This window comes from Lepisma saccharinum, chromosome 5 (assembly GCF_977018435.1).
Source record: "Lepisma saccharinum chromosome 5, izLepSacc3.1, whole genome shotgun sequence".
NCBI lineage: Eukaryota > Metazoa > Arthropoda > Insecta > Zygentoma > Lepismatidae > Lepisma > Lepisma saccharinum.
Window position 1 is genome coordinate 94410416 of NC_139233.1, and position 25651 is coordinate 94436066.

The window sequence follows — 25651 nt, forward strand, 5'->3', positions numbered from 1 at the left end:
CTAGTAGATAATGTAAAACCAAAGGCGTCATAAGCACCAGTTGTAAATATTTTACCTGCTTACATGTGTGTAATTATAATTTATCACATAGATTTTACTTATTCGTTTACTTTCTTAAATTGAGATTTTCCATAGTTCATAACCATTATATTTTCAATTTACGTACTCCATATAAACCGTATCAATTGGTATTTCGAGGGTTCTGTACACTTCAGACAACAAATGTACTTACAAAATTTCTATCATTTATAATTGAAGTATTCACTAACGCTATAATATTCCATATTTAATAAGAGTTTTTTTTTAAAATCTGTTTTTGAACCTTGTCATGTTTTCTTCTTTAATATCATTCGGTAGGTTATTGACTATTGTAATTGTCATCTGTTCGGGGCCTTCTTGAACTAATGTTAGTCTGGGAATATGACTTTAGAAGCTGTTTATTTCGGGTGTTGTATGTATGTTCTGTTGAGCTTCGTGACATAATATTCTTTCTCGCATATACTGCCATTTCATATACTACATATGTACACTTCGCAACATCTTATTTGACCGCTCTGAAAAATTTCAAAGTCCGGAATTCCTAAATTTGGCAGCATAGCGCTTCAGAGCCAACTTTGAAACATTTCTTCTTCCTGAATGAAAACGTTCTTGTGATTTTTTTTCATTCTTTCACATTCCATAAAGTAAATATACCCTAAAGCAGTATTAAAATATATGAGTAGACAAAAAAATGTTAAGTAGAAATAGGAATGTTGAAAATATTTCAAGATTCTTCGTTCTGAATTTGAAAATAGGAAAATGTATGTGCATTGTGAAACACTGAACAGGTTCTCATCCACCTGGAAAGAATTGTGGTCACATTTGAATGCAAGAAGGCAAATTTATGATGATATTATGCGAAATGTTTAGTAAAGATACCTTGCACAACATCAAACGATTCTGCAAAGACTGTCTCTTCCTTGGTTCTTGGCGAAAAATGGTTCGGAACTCCGGCACAATGTTGCTTCAACTGAGATTAACGTGCTTTACTGAGCTTACTGTTAGCAATCTCCTGGAGTAGTTGGTTAGATAACAGTACTTTCGTTTTTTTACTGTTTTCGTCAAGATCGAAACATCGTAGGTTCAAATCCCACCCTTTCCTTATTATTGTTTCCCTTTTATTTACCGAGCACGAAGTGCTCTAATAACGTAATATAATATTATATGATATTACTGTAAATATTTATGCGATGCATGCTCAGTGGTGGCGATTGGGTTTCAAAACTGATTGGGCAAGGTGGGGGAGGGGAGAGGGCAAGGACATGTTTTTCCCTTGGTAGATAATGTTTAGCATAGTGCTGGGTCATCTGCCCCTCCACACTCCATAATCGTCGCCAATGTGCATGCCTCAAATAATGCTTCTACTAATGTTTTTAATCTTTCAGTGATTGGCAGGATTTTAGGAAATGCTTTTCCTTTCATTCAGCTGTTATAAGTTAACACTATTCCCTAGGCCATGGAGCTCTTCCTCCATGCCGAATCGTGTTTTTAATTGCCACTATGCAAACCGCTGACTCCATAGGCAGAAGAAACTACCTGTTTCCTGAATAGCTCAGGAGGTTTGCATAGCACAACACTGTGCATTGTTTACATGCCTCAGAGGCTGAGACAACTGAGAAAAACAAGTGAATGCCCTGGTCAACGTGAATCATTCAGAGAGGCTTTTATAAAATAAACATCTTAGGGATTGATACGATATTAAGAACTTTCATGTCAACTTTCTGCATCCGGAAATAATAACCCATAGCTCTACAGCCCGTGAGAGCCTTGGCTTACCTAACGACTGCTGGTCTCCCTCCCACACTGTTCCTCCGTCACCTGTTGTAGCGTGGAGATCTTAGACCAGTATTGGGGTGACGTGTGGTCAGCCCGACGAACCCCCAGCCGTTGTAGGTCTTCTGGACCGGGTTACCGCTCACTCATTCGGAGCTTCCCAATTTCCTCACGATGGTGGGTTGCCACCGGCCCTATACGTAGGCCGAATAAATTCCGACCAGAGTCGGATTCGAACCTACGCCGTCCCGCAGCAAACGAACTCAAGACGAGTGAACGCCTTAACCCGCTCAGCTACGGAGGAGGACAAAAGGTAAAGTGCTCCCCTGTGCCTAGCACCACGCCATGAACTCATATAGAAGGTGTGGGGGTAACGCCCCACACTTTCTTGATCCGGTCGTGAGTGGGGGTGAGGTGATCAGCATCACGACCCTGACCACCTTTACCCCCAAGGGTTTCCATGATATTCGACGCTGGGTGCGCGCCGGGTCAGCTTCCAACGTTAGAAAAGTTCCCGGATTTGAACCGGTCGGGGATCGAACCCGGGACATTTAGCATGGTAGTCAGACGCGTTACCGACTTAGCCACCGCGGCCACCTTGCATCCAGAAATGCTGGACATAAATCACATAAATATCAACGGAAATATCCAAGAAACGTAGATAAGCATTCTCGTCCAAAGCCGTTTACTTCCCGAAAAAGATTTTGCAAAGAAGTAGGTTTGAACCCATGACCTTCCATTCCATAATCAAACGATCCCCCTACAACACATGGTTCACGTTATTTTATGCACTCGGTTCGGATCCCACTTTAAACTGTAGGTCCAGTCCCGATTAGCCTTACTATGCATAAAGTTGACTTAAAACACCAAATCAACCAATTCGTCTCCTTTCAGAGTGGGCCTTCTATGATACTGTAGTCGGCCAGCATCCGAAAATACAGTTCTGCTTCGCGTATACCAGAGTATAATTGCATTTAATATTGTGACTAATTTTACTTTAAAACTACAGATTAAAACGATAATAGTGTCCAGAAAAAGAACCTCAAAGTAGATCTTCACACAAAGTATTTTAATCCATTGCCAAATATTTCAGTTAAGAATAATATTATGCTTTTCCATGGACCGTATTTTCGATTCATTGTGAATTTGCCAAAAGGACCATGTCAAGAAATCTAAATATGTAAGTTTTACTAGCTCTAACTGAAGGGAAACGGACATGATATCAGGTTTAGCATTGTTTTTAAGGGTCAGAAAAAAAGTTGATTTTTCATCAACTTCCGGACCCTAATTAGTAATTATGACCATTGAAAAAGTTGGAGGTAGCTTACTTAAAATTTTCTTGCTGAGGGATCGTATCGTCCCATATCTCCACTTCATAATAAAGAAAAATATCAAGTTCATATTTCGAAAATGACTTGGAGTTTTCCACCACGAAAATATGTTTTTCAGAGTTTGAAGTTCCTTAGTATTATCTTTCAAGGTTTCCATTGTTTTAATTTACTCTCTTTTCATACAGTCTTTGGAATAAAGCTGAAGTTTCTTGTGAAACGGGGTCTGGTTCAAATGACTCCTTTTCGCTCTTCTGTTCCTACTTTAAACAAACAACAAAATACTTCGTAACTAAACGATTGTTTGTTCAAAACACGGAATTTTTACACAATTTACAAAATATGACAAAACGCCAATAGACATGTTCATCATTTTTCCCTTTCAGCGTTTTTTGATTTTATCTGAATTCGTTTCCTCATGAAAATTGCCATGAGGAAATTATAGGTATGACATTATGTGTGAATTGGTTTCTTCAAACTGATAGCAAAATGTAACATGAGCTACCTGGAGAAGAGGTAGCGTGCTTGATTCTTACGAGTGAGGTCGTAGGTTCGATTCTCCACCCAGGCAGGATTTTTTTCAGGAGTATATCGTTGGGTGTAAAGTTTATCCACCGTGCTAAGAAGTTAACATTATATAATAACCACTGCGCGACAGCCCTATGAGAGCCTTGGCTTACCTACCGACTGCTGGTCTCCCTCCCACACTGTTCCTCCGTCACCTGTTATAGCGTGGAGATCTTAGACCAGTATTGGGGTGGTCAGCCCGACGAACCCCCAGCCGTTATAGTAGGTCTCCGTGATCGGATTACGCTTACTCATTCGAAGCTTCCCAATTTCCTCACGGTGGTGGGTTGCCACCGGCCCTATACGTAGGCCAAATAAATTTCGACTAGACCCGGATTCGAACCTACGCCGTCGGATATAAAATTACCAATCTTAGCAATTTGAACTCATTAAACGCTCTCCTTCGTTACAGTACTGCACTACGTCACTACTTAACGTAACTTTACATCTTTTTTTAGTATATCGAAATCAAATAATAAATATTTTAGGTGTCAGTGATGAACAAACAATACATAACTTAAATAACATTACATTTTGCATCCTGAATACATATATGTGATTTGTGAATTAATCATGATGTGTGTGTTAACACAACATATGAACAATAACTATAAAGATAAGTTTTAACTTTAAATATTGGAAATTTCCAACTTCTAAGGGGAAATATGCGCAGAACGGACGCCCCTCAAGTGTGCATCGGATTCATTTTTAAAGTATTCTAATATCAACGGTATCTGTTCAGCAAACAAAAAAAAAAAGAAAAAGAAAGAGGAGATGGTGGGATTTGAACCGGCGACCTTTCACGCTTGATGAAAAATAAGGACAGCTGGGCTTAACCAGCTGCTCTACGTTAAGTTAATGACGTTATACCCTTAAAAACATGTTGACGTTTATGAAGACTCCCACCTTCCTGTGTTTCAAGCACATTTTCTCGACAAGTCGTGCAAAATATATGTTTTTGAGAACTTTTCGATATTATGCAAGGTATTGTAAATAAAATGTCGCATAAACTCCTCACAAATTTGCATCTTTCTGCACAAACTTGATGGCAATTTCCTCCAGGTGGAGAAAAACTCTATTCAGTGTTTCAACCCGCCAAATTTCAAGTCGAGCAAACAGAATCGTAAATATCCTTCAAGGTTCTCTTTCCAATTTATTATTTCTGTTTGATTGTGTATTATAATAGCGGTTTATAGTTTCTAAGTTCATGGAAAGTGTTAAATTGAAAAACTATCACCGCAGCGTTTTTCGTCTAGTGGAAGGACCTACTCAAAGTTGGCTACTCTCACCTGAAGCTGAAGTGCAATGTTGCTAAGTTTACGATTTCTGGACTTAGAATTCTTTCGGGGCGGTCAAATAAGATGTTGCGAAGTGTACAGTGAAGGGAGGGCTAATGTTTTGTATTTCTTAAACAACGTTTTGCACGATTCCCTAGATTTTATTCCTGTTACAATCCTAATGGTTTGATTTTGTTTTCTAAATGTTTGTAAACTTCCCGCTGAGATCCCCCAAAATGTTATTGCATATTTGTTTTTTGTATGAAATATTGTTTAACATCCTGATTTAGTGACTTTGTAGTAAGTGTTTCTTTTAATATTCTCAGTGCAAATATATATTTTTTAATTTAGTTCACGCTCAAATTTCACGGTTCTAAAAATGTTCACTATATTTGTGTTACAGAAAGAAATGTAGCTGTTTCTTACTGAAATTGACCTCCTGAACACGAATATGCACTTCATTTTACCCACAAGCAATGCATTGGCTCTTATTTTCAAGATAAGCATAATTCATGTTACATAAAAATTGATCATAAGCAATGAGGGCATAAACTGATAAATATATTAAGAGTGCCCGCAAAAGGAGGCCAAGGAGGACATTTGCCCTACCCAATATATCTGCTGGGTAGAATTTATACAATACAAATTTTTAAAATTGCAGCGTAAAAACATAGATGGGAGGTGCCGTTAAAGACTTTTAAGCGTCTATGCAAATTAACTTAGTGATGGTGATGCTTTATGATAATACTCTCAATTGGGGGAAAGCGTAACTTAATGTTTGCTCCAATTTAAACACCCCCCCCCCACCCACACACACACACAAAACATTCTTGCGGCGGACTTAAAATAAGTGGTTACTGGATCCTGTTTTCTCTTGTCCGGGAGAAAATGCTCATTCTTTACTGGAAGAGATCCATTGAGCAGTAAAAACCACTAACGGTAAAGCACTAAGAAAATAATTAATTCAGTAATACTATGAATGTTGAACTCCCCACCAGTCTTCTAGTAAGACGTCAGAAGATTCGTCCACGAGTTGTTCATAGTTCTTTGCTCTCCTGTTCTCCAGAAAACGATGACACTTGTCAAAATGCATTCCAAGCAGTTCACTCACCGTCGCTGAAAAATTTCTTTCATGTTTTCGTAAGTTTCCATAATGTCAACTACATAGACAACAAAAATTTAAGTTACAACATTACCGTTGTGCAACAAAACTGCTTTAAACATAACATGATGGAATCAATAAAAATCTCTAGTCTCTGTCTTATGTGATATGTTCATCGATGCAAAGAAGCCCTTATCATGGCAGAGAGTCAGGTCCCTCTTTTGTTTCGAAAAATGGAAGAATTTTTTTGTCATCCGCCAGGTGATTCCATTGTTGCAGTCGTAAGTACAACAATTCGGTTTTTTTGGGAAGTTCTAAATCCCTGATTTGGTCATTTAATTCGGCCTGTGCTACCTTGTGGTTTACAGGATTCTCGTTCGAAACCTGATGGAAGGCCAAGACGAAGATGGAGGGATATCGTTGAGATGGACCTAAAGGAAATGGGTAAAGGATGGAAAAAAATGATCTTGCCTAGGATAGAGACAAATGGAAGGCTAGTATTGCTGCTGCCAAAACCCTTCGGTTTTAAGAAGGCTAGAGAGTTAGTTACTTAGTTATCTTGTGGGGTTCGCTAGCAGCCAATGGTGGTAAAATACGTCCCTGAATACGTGACAAGTCGGAGTGGAGTGCTGTTGTTGGGATGCTACATTGCCAAACAACGACCAGCGTTGTCACTTCATTGTATATACTGTATATACGAAGTATAATAATACTTTGGAAACTTTGCACAACTGAATGCAAACTGGCCATTGTTTAGGAAATCTGAAACAGCAAAGGATGGCGTGATAATACTGGAATACCACGTGCCAGACCGTGAGTAGTGTTGTATATATTCGAGTTGAGCTGGGTCGCTTAAATACGCTAGGGATGGCCAGATCCGGATCCTGGCTCATGTGGGATGGCAATATGGATCCGGATCTGGAACTTTCGGATCCGGATCCAAAACTTTCGGACCGGGTTCCAAACGGATCCGGATGTTTCGGATCCGGATCCGTTTTCCAATCCCACATGAGCGCTTTGGAAAGTAAGAATGTGTTTATAATATATTGTTACCTTCTGATATACATATATAAATATTTATTTATTTATTTCCTTCAACAGAGAAATTATCTCCTTTTACAGAAGGTAGCCAATATAAAAATAAAACACACACACATATATATATATATATATATAATATACATACATACATACATACATACACACACACTACATATATATATACAGTGCGTCCATTTCGATCTTCAGCCGAGAAATCGGGAGAAGCGTGGCGGGCGGCGCTGGCGGAGATACCGACATTTGCGGTCTGTAACGCCCACTTATTTTTATGGACATATGCAGATATTTCTATAAATATTGAAAAACGAGCACTAACCTGCGTTATAATTTATCATCTGTAATTCATCCAAATTCTGCCCTTATATACACATAAAAATACGCTTTAGAATCGACGTTAGGAGCCACAGATAATGAAACATTTTAATCATAGTTTTGACCAGTAACGTCCTGTTTTAAGTTTATATCCTTGAAAGAGTTTTGTGCCGATGGGGATCGTTTGGAGGTTTCGAATGTGCAACACTGTATCAAGATTACGCTGTAGACGAAACCGTTAAAAGTCAATGGTGTTCGTGAGCTTCCTTGCAATCCGAAATCTCCGAGCTCGAGTTTTTTGTTCCTTCGCGACAGAGCTGTGAATATAGTGAATATAGTGAGCAGATGTAAACCAAGAGCGTGTTAATTTCGTACTGTACGCAAGAGTGTTATTATTGGTTACTTGCCGTTACTTGTTTGTGTTATTACAGTGTGTATGTGTATTGTGTCAGTAAGAGGATTGGAATGCCAGCCGCAAGGTTCACGTTACGATGGAGGCTGATAAGTTCTCGGCCCGACCCAGAAGGACTTTAGCTACAGCCACGAAAGTTTCAGGCTATTCAACGTATTCTCCCCGAAAGTCTACACACTTGGCACTTGGTGTATATACGTATGTTTGAACAACTTTTATAACACAGGGTAGTGATCGTTTTGCAATATTTATATAAATGTCTGCATCTGTCCATAAAAATAAGCGGGCATTACAGGCCGCAAATGTCGGCATCTCCGTCAGCGCCGCCCGCCACACTTCTCCCGATCTCTCGGCTGAAGATCGAAATGGACGCACGGTATATATATATATATATATATATAGTAGTGTAATTGGGTTGTTTCAACGCAGTACTTGGTACGAGTGCATGTGTAGCCTCTTTTTTTATCAATTAAATATCATTTTTTGACATATATTGGCAATTTTTTGTCGATGTTTTAGCGCTTAGCGATGTTTTAGCGAAATTTTCGATTTTTCCCATCTCACACTTGGTACGAATGCCATGATCTTATGTGATATAACTTAACCTATTTTTTTTTTTTTTACTTATTGTTTCAAAATAATACTTTGTACTGGTACTTTTACCATAGCCTTTTATAAAAAAGAGAGAGGGAAGAGTTAAACAACCGACAGCTGCCAACACCCACCCACAGCCTTTTTTGGTCTAACCTAACCTAAAGCAAGGAGCTGGCAACCGTGCTTGAGGCATGCCTTACAGTGCATAAAGCAAGGTTGCCAACCTACTGGTACTTTTGCCATAGCTTTTTACAAAAAAAAGAGAGAGGGAAGAGTTAAACAACCGACAGCTGCCAACACCCACCCACAGCCTTTTTTGGTCTAACCTAACCTAAAGCAAGGAGCTGGCAACCTTGCTTGAGGCTTGCCTTACAGTGCATAAAGCAAGGTTGCCAACCTACTGGTACTTTTGCCATAGCCTTTTACAAAAAAGAGAGAGGGAAGAGTTAAACAACCGACAGCTGCCAACACCCACCCACAGCCTTTTTTGGTCTAACCTAACCTAAAGCAAGGAGCTGGCAACCTTGCTTGAGGCTTGCCTTACAGTGCATAAAGCAAGGTTGCCAACCTACTGGTACTTTTGCTATAGCCTTTTACAAAAAAAAAAAAAGAGAGAGAGGAGAGAGAGAGGGGGAAGAGTTAAACAACCGACAGCTGCCAACACCCACCTACAGCCTTTTTTGGTCTAACCTAACCTAAAGTAAGGAGCTGGCAACCTTGCTTGAGGCTTGCCTTACAGTGCATAAAGCAAGGTTGCCAACCTACTGGTACTTTTGCCATAGTCTTTTACAAAAAAAAGAGAGAGAGATAGGGGGAAGAGTTAAACAACCGACAGCCCACCTACAGCCTTTTTTTTTTCTTGGTCTAACCTAACCTAAAGCAAGGAGCTGGCAACTTTGCTTGAGGCTTGCCTTACAGTGCATAAAGCAATTTTTGCCAACCTACACACACAGGGCAAGGAGAGGCGGCACTGCCGTAAAAGAGAGAGAGATGGGTGGATGGCAACTCTGCACGGGTTCAACGTCAGAAAGTGGAGCTCGGTAAAACTCACCTTAATGGTTTTCTCTTGTAAGGCATGAGCTCTATTTTCTCGCAGTGTTGCCAACTCCTACCTACACTTTTTTTTTTTACTTGGCAAGGGGTAGAGAGGGAGAGAGAGACCTACGGCCGGCAACAGTGGTGAGCGAATGCACCATATCGTAATTTTCCAACTCCCTATATCGTGACTTTTGTAAACCTCTCTCTCTCGGGAACGATGTGCCACACACATACACACGTTCTGCGCCTTCATTCGTTGCGCTGACACAGCGTGATGAGTAAATAATGCACTCTCTCTCATCCTTGAAGGATGAATGCACCTTATCGTAATTTTCCAAGTCCGGCAATGTTTGTATATCGTAACCTTTGTAAACCTCTCTCTCGGGAACGATGTGCCACACACACACACACACACACACACACACACACACACACATACACATACACACACACACACACACACCAAGCCTTCCAGATAGAGTGTAAGCAACTGACCTCTTGCAATTTTTTTTATAATTTATGACGGGGAACATTAACCTACAGCTGGCAACATATTTGAGCTGTTTTCGACGAGCAGTGTTACCAAACTTGCCTCTTTGCAAATATTTTTTTTCTATAGGCTAAAGCTAATCCTCTACAGCTAGAAGCTGGAAACATATACACACAAAACACCCTAGCAGAAAATGCTAACTTACCTCATGTAAAAATATTACCTCGTACGGTTTTTCACGGGTTAAGCTGTGATATACAACTAGCGAATTGACACGACCACCTGACGAAAATAAGACACACAGACAGAGAGAGTGAAACAGCTTATACGCACTTTTTCCTACACATCAGAGGCGTGGCGTGCATGTAACCGGTGTTACCGCAGGTAACAGCAAAATGTAAAGAAATTGAAAAGTGTTTTTTCTCAATAAAATAACAACATTGTTAAATAAGTTAACCGACAGCGTTGCAGTTGAGTGTATATTCCAGAGGACATTTTTTCTGCAGCCGACAAAAGCGAAGAGACAGGCCGTTCCGCTACCCTCAAGAGGCAACAGAAGGAAAGGGCGCCAATGCGGGGAAAGACTTGGAGGCAAGTGTGCTAGCCAAAGCTGGATTTAACTACAACAGAGACCGCTTAGTAATAGACGAAAAAATAAGTACTTGATGCGATTCGTGATTTGGACAAACCTTGCTCCAAAAATCTAAGTTGGCAACAGTAGTACGTACATCTAAACTTTCTTCCTCCCACTGCTGGAGGAGGGGAATTCTGTCGTCTGCTCAACGCAGAAACGTCAAACTGACCCGAATGTGCTCTTTCCTCCACCTCTTTGGAAAGAAACAGAGATGGTTGACAAGGCTCGACTACTATTCACTGGATTCTCGCGGTAACTCTCTCATGAGTGGTAGTTCTTTCTAGGAGTGATTGTGGCTAAATAAATCATTGAGCGGATTGAAAAAAAAAATGAACAAAAATCCAGATTAAAAACATGTTTTATTTGGGGGGGGGCAGTAGGGTGGATGATAACGTCTGATGGCCGGTAACACTTTTGAAAAAGTCACGCCACGCCACTACTACACGTGTACTGGGTTTAAAAGGTAACTTGCAATAACTATTTCACCTCCTACCGATCTTACGTGAACTAAGTAAACTAGAACTAACCTGACAAACACACTTACTCCCACTCCTCTGGCAACAAAAACTTATTTCTCTGTTTGTTTAAAGATGCGGATCGCCTAACATATAATAAAATAACCATAAGTTTTTTATTCTTGGTGCCAGCACATAGTGGTTTTAGACTGTAAATTCAGCCAGATTATTCTATTTGTGCATAAAGTGAACTTAAAAAAAAGAAAAATGATGCCTGCATTTGGAATATTTAATTTTTTGTTTTTGGCTTGCGGTATTTTGCGTGCCCCAGTAACCTTGCGTTCAATTCCCTCTATCCCGTACGAAGGCTATGACGTGTATTTTCTGTTTCGCGAACATCCGCGAACCTTTCACAACTGTTTTTATGTTGCATCAGATATTATATTGCAAGAGTGAGTTGGTTGTGTATATAAAAACTAGTCTTGGAAATGGACATGAATATAATGTCAAAATTATTACATAACTTAAAACATTGATAAAAAGGACATTTATTGCACTGCGCTTTCTAGCAAAGGTAGTATTGTTTGTAAATGTGGAATGCAAAAAGTTCAGTTCGCGGCCCCTCAGGGATTCGAATTCTGTTACGTTAAACAGCATAAAAATTTCATCGCGGACAGCAAGCATTGTCATATGGACTGACGATTATTTATTTTTTTAACAGACCTAGTAATGAATTATAACCTGTGCTGTCTTGCAAGTCTCTCGAGTTTTGATATCTGGTGAAGGAATATGATGCCACTATAAACTGTAAAAAAATATGCAGTCCCTGGCATGAGATGGATGAGGCTTATGAACCTCGACCTATACAGTTGTCCAATCTGGCAATGAATGGATGTTTTTTTTTAAGCATAGCGCTATTTCAATGTCAGCGAGCGTAATATGCAACGCGCATGCAAAGAAGGGAGGGAGACTATAACGGATAATTCACATTTCGATTTCAATACTTTTGCTATAGCCTGACAAGTTAAGTCCCGATATGCGCAGATCGCTGCGGAGCACTTCCTACTACGCCATCCTCCTCACCACTCTCTACGCCTTGAGACTACCAGTGGTGCCAACTCAGCAAAATTAAGCTAAAACAAATATGACAAACTATTTTTACTGTGTAGATTGTCGGTGCCGGCTCATATCAGTTTATCAGTGGTTCATTTGCTTTAATCCGGTCTTTGAAAATGCGTGCGGTGCGCAGATCGTAAACTGTAGTATTACGCACGCGCGTTAACGTTTATAACGAAGAGAAACTACTGGGCGAATGACTTCATTTTCTGAATGCGACATCAAGCAATGGCCCGGTTTTCTTTAAAGCCGAGTGGGGTGGGGATTTTTTTTGTTTATTGTACAACAATCGCTACGAGAAGGCAATCTGATAACACGCTTGCCTGTGTTCTTTTTTAAAGCACTGAAATGTTCTTGATATTTACTTTTGGCTGCCGGGTCCAATGAAATCTACAATCTGTTCTGGAAAACCCCTTAGAGGACAGGCCAGAGAAATTGTTTACAATGTTCCAACATTTTTTACAATTTTCGTAATGATCTCCGTACGCCCTGGGCTTTTGCAGATTAATAAAAATCGTCTGAAGTTTGAACTCGTGACCACTCTCCATACCGTTGCAAGCTGTTTTTGTAATTGTTCTCCTCGATTATTCAAAGTGCCTCATTTTCGTATATTCAAATACACACAAGTGACATCATATCACATTAGTGATTTTAAATTGTATTATTGAGGCCATGCACACACTTCCTAACATTGTTGCCTTGTAGTCGATGAGTTGTGCGGGTACAGCTGTGAAGTTGTTAATAAGACCCAACACAGACAAATCCCCCACCATTGCTTTTCGACCTAGTTGTTGTTATTTTTTTAACTAGAAAATTGTTATGATTACCGTACACCTGTATCAGTATAGAATAACATGGTGCCATTTTCTGTTTATGTTGCCAACAAAGCAAATCTATAGGCCAAAGATTCGAGAAACAAAACATTTTTAAAATTCTCCTGCGCATAACATGACCACCTATAGCGATGATATAATATAGATCTATTTAACAAATATAATTCAAAGTTATGTAATGAGATTTGGTTTAGTATTTAATCACAGCAGCAAAACAAACTCTCCATTCGCTTCACAACAGAAGTTAAGTATATTTTTCCATGCAGAAGCAGAAATTTACGCCCCGAGGTGTGTTGTTGGAAGACTATATACAATGAGACACACCGCCCCATTCTTTACAATAATAAAAATATCGAACAAGTAGGCAGTGGAGTAAAATCGTTTGTTTTATTTTGATGTGAACAAAAGTTTTAGTCCATGCATTGATTTGAACCCCCTTGTCCAAAAAAAAAGAAAGCTCTGGTCCCATCTGGAGACTGCAACACTGATATGTCCGTCTATTCAGAAAAACCCAAAAGTTTTAACATCCATGGACAATGCCGTACTGCGGCTGTTGCGCCTTACCCATGTGTAAAGTTTTTTTTTTTTCCTTGTTGGCTGAACGCGAGGATGCTCGGTACTCCACGTTCATTCGGGGTAGTGACATACGTATAACATCTTTCCTTTCCTAATGCTCCACTTATTTTTCTGTAAGAGAGACCTCTCTGATGTGACCGCTCTCACTGTCCCCCCTTTGTTTCCAACTTCGCCACTGGACCGTTAGAGTGGTTAACAAGCTAACTTGTACGGAATTCATAACCGTTGGGTGATATGTAAATATATTCAGCAATACTGAAAACTCATAGTTGTGATGATGATTCAAGCAAGCATGTAAAGAGATCTTATTAATACACACAGAGGAAATTGCTTTCAGCCTCGCATCACGATACAGCCATATGCATGTAAAACGATTTCATCACACACAGGCAAAAGGGTAAAATGTAACAAAACATTTATTTTTTTCCCTCGCTTTTAGCCATCGTCCAGTGTCCTTCTAGGTAGCAGGTGAATCGTGACTATAACTTGACAAGTTTAAAAAACAAGACGCTGCAAATAGCTGTTGCGCAGCTCACACCACATTTCCCCACTCCATTCTTCGCAGCGACGTTGATTCGCAACCTGGAGGGATCGGAATGGTCTGAGGATTTTCAACGAAATTTGTATTCGCTTTTTCCTGGGCTGTTTTCTACCTGTCGATGTACAGAACTTCAGCTCTCTTTTCGCCAACCACTCTTTTCCTTCTTTTAAAACTAGAACTCCCCGATGGCGCAGTGGTAGCGTCGTCGCCTTGTAATCCCGGGTTCGTTCCCGGTGGAGGCACATAGTGGTTCGGATCCAACTTTAAACTGTACGATTAGCCTTACTGTGCATAAAGTGGACTTAAAACAACAAATCAATCCAATCCCATTCTTTTAAAACTTGAGAAACCATCCATTTAGATACGCCTTCTGATTTCGCAAATATGTTGGAACATTGTAAACAATTTCTCTGGCCTGTCCTCTAAGGGGTTTTCCAGAACAGATTGTAGATTTCATTGGACCCGGCAGCCAAAAGTAAATATCAAGAACATTTCAGTGCTTTAAAAAAGAACACAGGCAAGCGTGTTATCAGATTGCCTTCTCGTAGCGATTGTTGTACAATAAACAAAAAAAATCCCCACCCCACTCGGCTTTAAAGAAAACCGGGCCATTGCTTGATGTCGCATTCAGAAAATGAAGTCATTCGCCCAGTAGTTTCTCTTCGTTATAAACGTTAACGCGCGTGCGTAATACTACAGTTTACGATCTGCGCACCGCACGCATTTTCAAAGACCGGATTAAAGCAAATGAACCACTGATAAACTGATATGAGCCGGCACCGACAATCTACACAGTAAAAATAGTTTGTCATATTTGTTTTAGCTTAATTTTGCTGAGTTGGCACCACTGGTAGTCTCAAGGCGTAGAGAGTGGTGAGGAGGATGGCGTAGTAGGAAGTGCTCCGCAGCGATCTGCGCATATCGGGACTTAACTTGTCAGGCTATAGCAAAAGTATTGAAATCGAAATGTGAATTATCCGTTATAGTCTCCCTCCCTTCTTTGCATGCGCGTTGCATATTACGCTCGCTGACATTGAAATAGCGCTATGCTTAAAAAAAAAACATCCATTCATTGCCAGATTGGACAACTGTATAGGTCGAGGTTCATAAGCCTCATCCATCTCATGCCAGGGACTGCATATTTTTTTACAGTTTATAGTGGCATCATATTCCTTCACCAGATATCAAAACTCGAGAGACTTGCAAGACAGCACAGGTTATAATTCATTACTAGGTCTGTTAAAAAAATAAATAATCGTCAGTCCATATGACAATGCTTGCTGTCCGCGATGAAATTTTTATGCTGTTTAACGTAACAGAATTCGAATCCCTGAGGGGCCGCGAACTGAACTTTTTGCATTCCACATTTACAAACAATACTACCTTTGCTAGAAAGCGCAGTGCAATAAATGTCCTTTTTATCAATGTTTTAAGTTATGTAATAATTTTGACATTATATTCATGTCCATTTCCAAGACTAGTTTTTATATACACAACCAACTCACTCTTGCAATATAATATCTGATGCAACATAAAAACAGTTGTGAAAGGTTCGCGGATGTTCGCGAAACAGAAAATACACGTCATAGCCTTCGTACGGGATAGAGGGAATTGAACGCAAGGTTACTGGGGCACGCAAAATACCGCAAGCCAAAAACAAAAAATTAAATATTCCAAATGCAGGCATCATTTTTCTTTTTTTTAAGTTCACTTTATGCACAAATAGAATAATCTGGCTGAATTTACAGTCTAAAACCACTATGTGCTGGCACCAAGAATAAAAAACTTATGGTTATTTTATTATATGTTAGGCGATCCGCATCTTTAAACAAACAGAGAAATAAGTTTTTGTTGCCAGAGGAGTGGGAGTAAGTGTGTTTGTCAGGTTAGTTCTAGTTTACTTAGTTCACGTAAGATCGGTAGGAGGTGAAATAGTTATTGCAAGTTACCTTTTAAACCCAGTACACGTGTAGTAGTGGCGTGGCGTGACTTTTTCAAAAGTGTTACCGGCCATCAGACGTTATCATCCACCCTACTGCCCCCCCCCAAATAAAACATGTTTTTAATCTGGATTTTTGTTCATTTTTTTTTTCAATCCGCTCAATGATTTATTTAGCCACAATCACTCCTAGAAAGAACTACCACTCATGAGAGAGTTACCGCGAGAATCCAGTGAATAGTAGTCGAGCCTTGTCAACCATCTCTGTTTCTTTCCAAAGAGGTGGAGGAAAGAGCACATTCGGGTCAGTTTGACGTTTCTGCGTTGAGCAGACGACAGAATTCCCCTCCTCCAGCAGTGGGAGGAAGAAAGTTTAGATGTACGTACTACTGTTGCCAACTTAGATTTTTGGAGCAAGGTTTGTCCAAATCACGAATCGCATCAAGTACTTATTTTTTCGTCTATTACTAAGCGGTCTCTGTTGTAGTTAAATCCAGCTTTGGCTAGCACACTTGCCTCCAAGTCTTTCCCCGCATTGGCGCCCTTTCCTTCTGTTGCCTCTTGAGGGTAGCGGAACGGCCTGTCTCTTCGCTTTTGTCGGCTGCAGAAAAAATGTCCTCTGGAATATACACTCAACTGCAACGCTGTCGGTTAACTTATTTAACAATGTTGTTATTTTATTGAGAAAAAACACTTTTCAATTTCTTTACATTTTGCTGTTACCTGCGGTAACACCGGTTACATGCACGCCACGCCTCTGATGTGTAGGAAAAAGTGCGTATAAGCTGTTTCACTCTCTCTGTCTGTGTGTCTTATTTTCGTCAGGTGGTCGTGTCAATTCGCTAGTTGTATATCACAGCTTAACCCGTGAAAAACCGTACGAGGTAATATTTTTACATGAGGTAAGTTAGCATTTTCTGCTAGGGTGTTTTGTGTGTATATGTTTCCAGCTTCTAGCTGTAGAGGATTAGCTTTAGCCTATAGAAAAAAAATATTTGCAAAGAGGCAAGTTTGGTAACACTGCTCGTCGAAAACAGATCAAATATGTTGCCAGCTGTAGGTTAATGTTCCCCGTCATAAATTATAAAAAAAATTGCAAGAGGTCAGTTGCTTACACTCTATCTGGTGGCTTGGTGTGTGTGTGTGTGTGTGTGTGTGTGTGTGTGTATGTGTATGTGTGTGTGTGTGTGTGTGTGTGTGTGTGTGTATGTGTATGTGTGTGTGTGTGTGTGTGTGTGTGTGGCACATCGTTCCCGAGAGAGAGGTTTACAAAGGTTACGATATACAAACATTGCCGGACTTGGAAAATTACGATAAGGTGCATTCATCCTTCAAGGATGAGAGAGAGTGCATTATTTACTCATCACGCTGTGTCAGCGCAACGAATGAAGGCGCAGAACGTGTGTATGTGTGTGGCACATCGTTCCCGAGAGAGAGAGGTTTACAAAAGTCACGATATAGGGAGTTGGAAAATTACGATATGGTGCATTCGCTCACCACTGTTGCCGGCCGTAGGTCTCTCTCTCCCTCTCTACCCCTTGCCAAGTAAAAAAAAAAAAGTGTAGGTAGGAGTTGGCAACACTGCGAGAAAATAGAGCTCATGCCTTACAAGAGAAAACCATTAAGGTGAGTTTTACCGAGCTACACTTTCTGACGTTGAACCCGTGCAGTGTTGCCATCCACCCATCTCTCTCTCTTTTACGGCAGTGCCGCCTCTCCTTGCCCTGTGTGTGTAGGTTGGCAAAAATTGCTTTATGCACTGTAAGGCAAGCCTCAAGCAAAGTTGCCAGCTCCTTGCTTTAGGTTAGGTTAGACCAAGAAAAAAAAAGGCTGTAGGTGGGCTGTCGGTTGTTTAACTCTTCCCCCTCTCTCTCTCTCTCTCTTTTTTGTAAAAGACTATGGCAAAAGTACTAGTAGGTTGGCAACCTTGCTTTATGCACTGTAAGGCAAGCCTCAAGCAAGGTTGCCAGCTCCTTACTTTAGGTTAGGTTAGACCAAAAAAGGCTGTAGGTGGGTGTTGGCAGCTGTCGGTTGTTTAACTCTTCCCCCTCTCTCTCTCCTCTCTCTTTTTTTTTTTTTTTTTTGTAAAAGGCTATAGCAAAAGTACCAGTAGGTTGGCAACCTTGCTTTATGCACTGTAAGGCAAGCCTCAAGCAAGGTTGCCAGCTCCTTGCTTTAGGTTAGGTTAGACCAAAAAAAGCTGTGGGTGGGTGTTGGCAGCTGTCGGTTGTTTAACTCTTCCCTCTCTCTTTTTTGTAAAAGGCTATGGCAAAAGTACCAGTAGGTTGGCAACCTTGCTTTATGCACTGTAAGGCAAGCCTCAAGCAAGGTTGCCAGCTCCTTGCTTTAGGTTAGGTTAGACCAAAAAAGGCTGTGGGTGGGTGTTGGCAGCTGTCGGTTGTTTAACTCTTCCCTCTCTCTTTTTTTTGTAAAAAGCTATGGCAAAAGTACCAGTAGGTTGGCAACCTTGCTTTATGCACTGTAAGGCATGCCTCAAGCACGGTTGCCAGCTCCTTGCTTTAGGTTAGGTTAGACCAAAAAAGGCTGTGGGTGGGTGTTGGCAGCTGTCGGTTGTTTAACTCTTCCCTCTCTCTTTTTTATAAAAGGCTATGGTAAAAGTACCAGTACAAAGTATTATTTTGAAACAATAAGTAAAAAAAAAAAATAGGTTAAGTTATATCACATAAGATCATGGCATTCGTACCAAGTATGAGATGGGAAAAATCGAAAATTTCGCTAAAACATCGCTAAGCGCTAAAACATCGACAAAAAATTGCCAATATATGTCAAAAAATGATATTTAATTGATAAAAAAAGAGGCTACACATGCACTCGTACCAAGTACTGCGTTGAAACAACCCAATTACACTATATATATATATATACAGGGTGTCGGAAAACTCTTTCAACAACGCTTGGGTGCTGGTAGATATCATAAAAACAAGGAACTTTTCCCTATAAAGTTTACCTCGAAAGCGCTTAGTTTCTGCGCTATAAGCGCTTAAAATCTATCCTGTACGTATGCAACCCAACACAGCAAACGCTTGCTCTGACATAACTACCAGGAGCGCGTGGCAGGGTTGCCACTAGCGTTCCTCGTTCAGAGAGACGACTTCAAAACATCTACTTTGGAGTCTTGTCTGAGCAAAATCCGAAACATTAATGGTACTTGCGATGTTGTAAGAAGCATTGCCAGTATTTATAAACTGACCAAGACAAATAATGGGCAGACTGAAATTCAAGATTACTCATTCTAAAATATCTCCATGATTGATTGATTGATTTGGTTTATTTTAATTCGCTTTTCTGCCACCTTTGGCTAATCGCGAAGATGAGGATGATATGATGAAATAACAAATGACACCAATGTCTAGGCCAGGATTTAAACCCGAGACACCTGGCGCAGTAGCGAGCTGTGCTAACCACATCACCACGGAGTGTTTCGTGTATCATGCAATAGCAACAATTGCAATGGACACGTGAGATAGGGGAAATCCACGAACGAACGAATGTAAATAATACGCAAATGTGCAATACGAGTGCCCTTTACAATTCAGTGCTTGATATAAGTATGCATTTCTTGGCTTTGGTTTTTAATAAGAACTGGTTTTAATGTGTGAATTTAAAACGACGTTTTTCATTAAATTGAAAGTCGGCCCCCGGGGCGGAGTGGTTAGAACATCGCGCTACGATGTCAGGGGTCTTGGATTCGAATCCCGGCTTGGGTATGGATGTTTGTGAGTGTCCATTCATAAATATCATCACTCATCCCCATCTTCGCAAATTAGCCAAAAGTGGCACAAAATGCGAAGTAAAATAAACAAAATCAATCATTAAATTAAAAGAGCCTTGCAATTATTTCCTTATGAGACGAACACGATTAGCAATAACGCTAGCACAGATAGGAATAATTTTCAAATAAATTGTAATAACATTACAGTCTGCGTATTCGAATCGAGACAGCAAACACATCATGTTTACATTTGTTCGTTCGTGGATTTCCCCTATCTCACGTGTCTTTTGCAAGTGTTGATATTGCATGATACACGAAACACTCCGTGGTGATGTGGTTAGCACAGCTCGCTACGGCGCCAGGTGTCTCGGGTTTAAATCCTGGCCTAGACATTGGTGTCATTTGTTATTTCATCATATTAGCCTCATCTTGGCGATTAACCAAAGGTGACAGAAAAGCGAATTAAAATAAACCAAATCAATCAATCAATCAATTATGGAGATATTTTAGAATGAGTAATCTTGAATTTCAGTCTGCCCATTATTTGTCTTGGTCAGTCTATAAACACTGGCAATGCTTCTTACAACATCGCAAGTACCATTAATATTTTGGATTTTGCTCAGGCAAGACTCCCAAGTAGATGTTTTCAAGTCGTCTCTCTGAACGAGGAACGCTAGTGGCAACCCTGCCACGCGCTCCTGGTAGTTATGTCAGAGCAAGCGTTTGCTGTGTTGGGTTGCATACGTACAGGATAGATTTTAAGCGCTTATAGCGCAGAAACTAAGCGCTTTCGAGGTAAACTTTATAGGGAAAAGTTCCTTGTTTTTATGATATCTACCAGCACCCAAGCGTTGTTGAAAGAGTTTTGCCACACCCTGTATATATAGTGTGTGTGTGCGCGTGCTCGATTTGTAATTAATACACTTACAAGGGAGGTCTAAGTCTCCCCTCCGATTTCAATGAAACTTGCCAGATGTATAGAGCGGCCCAAAGAAATGCGTGTCTTTTTCTTTCGGTTAAAAAACTGTTTTAGGGGGCAACCCTACCCCCTCAAAATGAAACTTGGAAGTGTATAGAGGGGCCCAATGGAAGAAATACTTGTCTTTGTGTTTCAGCTAAGAAAAAACTGTTTTAGGGGGCAAAACCCCTCTCAAATGTCAAGATGAAGACAAATTGACGCAGGGATCTGACCTTTGTGTCCCACTCCGATTTCCATGAAATTTGGCAGGTGTATGGAAGGGCACAAAGGAAGAACTATGTGTATTTGTGATTCAGCTAAAAAATGGTTTTAGGGGGCAGCCAGCCCCCTTCAAATGTTAAGATGAGGAGAAATTGAAGTGGGGATCTGACCCCGAAACCATGGAAATATGAAATAGGAAGAAAAATGGGGAAAGAGCGCCTCTATGCACCTGCCAAATTTCATGGAAATCGGAGGGGGACACAGGGTTCAAATGTCCACTCAAATTTGTCCTCATTTTTACATTAGAGGGGGGAGTTGCCCCCTAAAACAATTTTTTAGCCGAAACAAGAAAATCACGTATTTCTTCCTTTGGGTTCCTTTATACACCTGCCAAGTTTCATGGAAATCGGAGGGGGACAAAGTGGTCAGATCCTTACTTCAATTAGTCATCATCTTGACATTTGAGGGGATTTTGCCCCATAAAACAGTTTTTTAGCTGAAAAAAAAACACATATTTCTTCCTTTGGACCCCTCTATACACCTGACAAGTTTCATGGAAATCGGAAGGGGACACAGGGGTGAAATGCCCACTTGAATTTGTCCTAATTTTGATATTTGATGGTGGTTTGCCCCCTAAAACCGTTTTTTAGCCGAAACAAAAAGAACACTTATTTCTTCCTTTGGACCCGTTTATACACCTGCCAAGCTTCATGGAAGTCGGATGGGAACACAGGGGTTAGATCCTCACTTCAATTTGTCTTCATCTCGACATTGGAGGGGGTTTGCCCCCTAAAACAGGTTTCTGGCTGTAACAAAAAAACACTCATTTCTTCCTTTGGGCCCCTCTATACACCTGCCAAGTTTCATGGAAATCGGAAGGAGACACAGGGGTAAAATGCCCAGTTAAATTTGTCTTCATCTTGACATCTGAAGGGGGTTGCTCCCTAGAACAGTTTTTTAGCCGAAACAAAAAAACACGTATTTCTTCCTTTGGGCTCCTCTATACAGCTGCGAAGTTTCATGCAAATCGGAGGGGGACACCTAGATAACCTCCCTTGTTAGTCTTACACTATGTAATTATATAACACTGCATATATTATAATGTTTTATTTTAATTTTTAAAATTGTAACTTAAGAACAATTGTACAATTTTCTGTATAACTTTTCTATCTTGATAAATGTGTTAAAGGTTTCATCCTGGAATGGAATGTCTCACATTTATGTGTGTTTCCATTTCCAATACATTCGAATGAATACATATTCGTTTCAATGGCATTTACAAAATCACCTCTGACATTTTATGTTAAACAAGAGTAGTGTAATTGGATATGTTCAAACCAATACTTGGTACGAGTCCTATAATTTTATTAATTTAACCACAATGGAAAACCTATTTTGACGATGTTTTTGTTGATTTTATACTATTTCAACTCTATGATTTTTCATCTCGTACTTCGTACGACTGTCATAATTTCTTTCGAGTTAAATTACGCAACATTGCGATGTCTCGTAAGGTAAACAATTATGCAATGTTTACGCAACATGTTATTACGCAGACCCGTATCTAACGTGTTGTTGGTTATGACGTAATGGGTGTCTTCTGATTGACTTACTGTTTCGGATGTTTTCATCCACGCTTAAGTTACTTAAAGGGTTTTCGCATTTCAGATCAGTCAGTATCGTGAGAGTGTTTGAAGAGTACGGATGTGTTAGGCGGACCTCAAATCTCTCGGAGTTCTTGATGGATTGCTCACAACTAAATTTTCACACCCAGTCAGAAAGAGGATGAGTTTTTTTTTTGTTTTTTTTTTTTACGATTTAACCTCAGTTTTAGCTTTTCATGACGATTTCTTTGTGCGTTCAACGGTGCAACTAAATTTTCGCACCTCATGCAACGATCATTCCAAACATTCCCTGAGTGTGTGTGTAGAGATTGACGTGACGTTGACCTGTTAAGTATGTCACATCAATAATACAAGCTTGGGAATGTCATGGCCTTCTTTTGTCTTTTGTTTATTTAATATAGCTTTACATTTTAATATTTTTTATATTAATATATATTATAATATTAATGTTTAGTTATGACTAGGGGGATGTGCTTCTGGTTAATATGTTGGTTATAACTTTATAATAAACTATTATATTTATTGGTTTGGAGATTGCTAATTTTTGTAATTTTGTTATAATTTATTTGAAATTTTATTAAAAATTTAGTTTCGTTTTACTTGCTTACTTAATTATATGTTTTAATGGGTTTTATTTTGAAATTATGATTCTATTAATATATTTATTTAATTAATTAAAGGAATTAGGCAAAATTTATTCTCGCCTGTTTATCAAAAACATCTTTTCATGATTTTTTATATGAAGTATAACCTGCCCAATGACACTTGTTTAATGGCCGCGGTATTTTGACCGTGCGAAGGTAGCATAATCATTAGTCTTTTAATTGGGGGCTAGAATGAATGGTTGGACGAGGAATAGACTGTCTTTAGTTAATTAATATATAATTTTACTTTAAAGTGAAAAGGCTTTATTTTTTTAAGGGGACGGTAAGACCCTATAGATCTTTATATTATTTTAATGATGTTTTGATTAGTAATATAATTATATGTATTGTTAAATAGTATTTTGTTGGGGTGATGGGAAGATAATAATTAGCTCTTTTTAAATTAATACTCAATATTTTTTGTTATTTGGATCCATTTTTAGTGATTTAAAGAATAAGTTACCTTAGGGATAACAGCGTAATCTTTCTTGAGAGATCATATCGACAGGAGGGGTTGCGACCTCGATGTTGGATTAAGATATCATTTGGGTGTAGCATTTCAAATTTGATGGTCTGTTCGACCTTTAATTTCTTACATGATCTGAGTTCAAACCGGCGTGAGCCAGGTTGGTTTCTATCTCTTAATATTAAAAGTGTTTTAGTACGAAAGGACCAAATACTTATATTATATATAATAATATTGATTAATAATAATTACTATTATGGCAGAGAAGTGCATTGAATTTAGAATTCAATAATGAAGATAAATTTCTTTTTATAGTAGATGATATTAGATTTATTTATTGGAGTTATTTCTTTTATTATTTTAGTTGTATGTGTTTTAATTAGAGTTGCTTTTTTTACTTTATTTGAGCGTAGGGTTTTAGGTTATATTCAAATTCGTAGGGGACCTAATCGGGTTGGGATTTGTGGTATTTTTCAGCCTTTTGCTGATGCAGTTAAATTATTTACTAAGGAGCAAACACTACCTACTTTGAGAAATTATTATCCATATTATATATCTCCAGTTTTTAGTTTATTTTTATCTTTGTTTGTTTGGGTTGTTTTTCCATATCATACCTTATTATTTAATTTTTATTTGGGAGTATTTTTCTTTTTATGTTGTATGAGAATAGGAGTGTATAGAGTAATATCTGCTGGGTGATCATCTAATTCTAATTATGCGTTAATTGGGGGTCTTCGAGCAGTTGCTCAAACTATTTCTTATGAGGTTAGAATAGTACTAATCTTATTATCTTTTATTTTTTTTAATTGGTGCTTATAATTTACTTTTATTTAATGTTTTTCAGGATTATTTATGATTTATTTTTATTGCTTTACCATTGGCGTTAGCCTGATTGAGTTCTTGTTTAGCTGAAACTAACCGAACTCCTTTTGATTTTGCTGAGGGGGAGTCTGAACTTGTTTCTGGGTTTAATGTTGAGTATAGTGCAGGAGATTACCTGTACGTCGAACTCCTCGGAAATTACGACAAACTTGTTCCTCTCTTCGTAGAATTGCGAATCGTCTATCCTATTATAAATAACCATTAACCAAAATGCCTAACGACATTTTCGGCAACACTAAGCGTGTAGACCATGCAGAAGAGATTCTTATGTTGGATGTCCGAATTAAAAAGTTGAGGAGCGATTTGATCGCTTTGCAGGAGACCTTAAACAAAAGTTTAGAGTCGGAGATCGCTACGCTCCAAACGCAATGTCTCGACCCTATTTTGAAAATCGATTCCGAACTGAAAACGCTCATAAAAAATTATGTTGACGTACCTTCTTACGACAACGTTCAAAATATACAGTTGAGCGTGGATAAGCTTCAAAATGATTTGGCCAAATTACAGCAATTTCAATCGAAAAATGATTTGGAAAAATTGAAACTCGAAATCGAAGAACGAACTTCCGCAATAGAAAAGAATTTTTCTGAACTTCAAACCGTTGTGAAGAATATTGATGTAGAACGCTTGCATGTTGTTGTTTCCAAATTACAAGAAGAATTCGCCGGCACATTGGAAGAAATTAAATCCAAGTTGCAGATTTTGGAAGATACCATGACGAACCTACCATCGTCGGACGAACTGCAGGTCATCGGCAAAAGCGTCGCGAACATAAAAATTCAATTGGAAGCCTATCAAGATTTCGAACACATTCAAACCACCATCGCTACGCTTCAGGCGTCTCTGGAGTTGATCAACGAAGAAATTAAAAATATTCACGCTGAAGCAAGCGCGTTGACGAGCATTCAAGACACGTTAAGCACGGTCCAGCAGAAGATGGAATATTTGGAAAATTTGAACGTCGAATCGAACCTTGCTCATTTTCATCACGCGCTGGACAACATACAGGCCGACTTGGAATCGTTACGGACGAGCG

At 39.3% G+C, this 25651-nt stretch overlaps 1 protein-coding gene across 1 annotated transcript in view; it reads right to left on the reverse strand.

Annotated features, from left to right (window-relative positions):
- The window catches only part of LOC145988152 (uncharacterized), a 143651-nt gene that overhangs the window by 50865 nt on the left and 67135 nt on the right, over positions 1-25651 (reverse strand). The gene's annotated exons all lie outside the window — the stretch shown is intronic.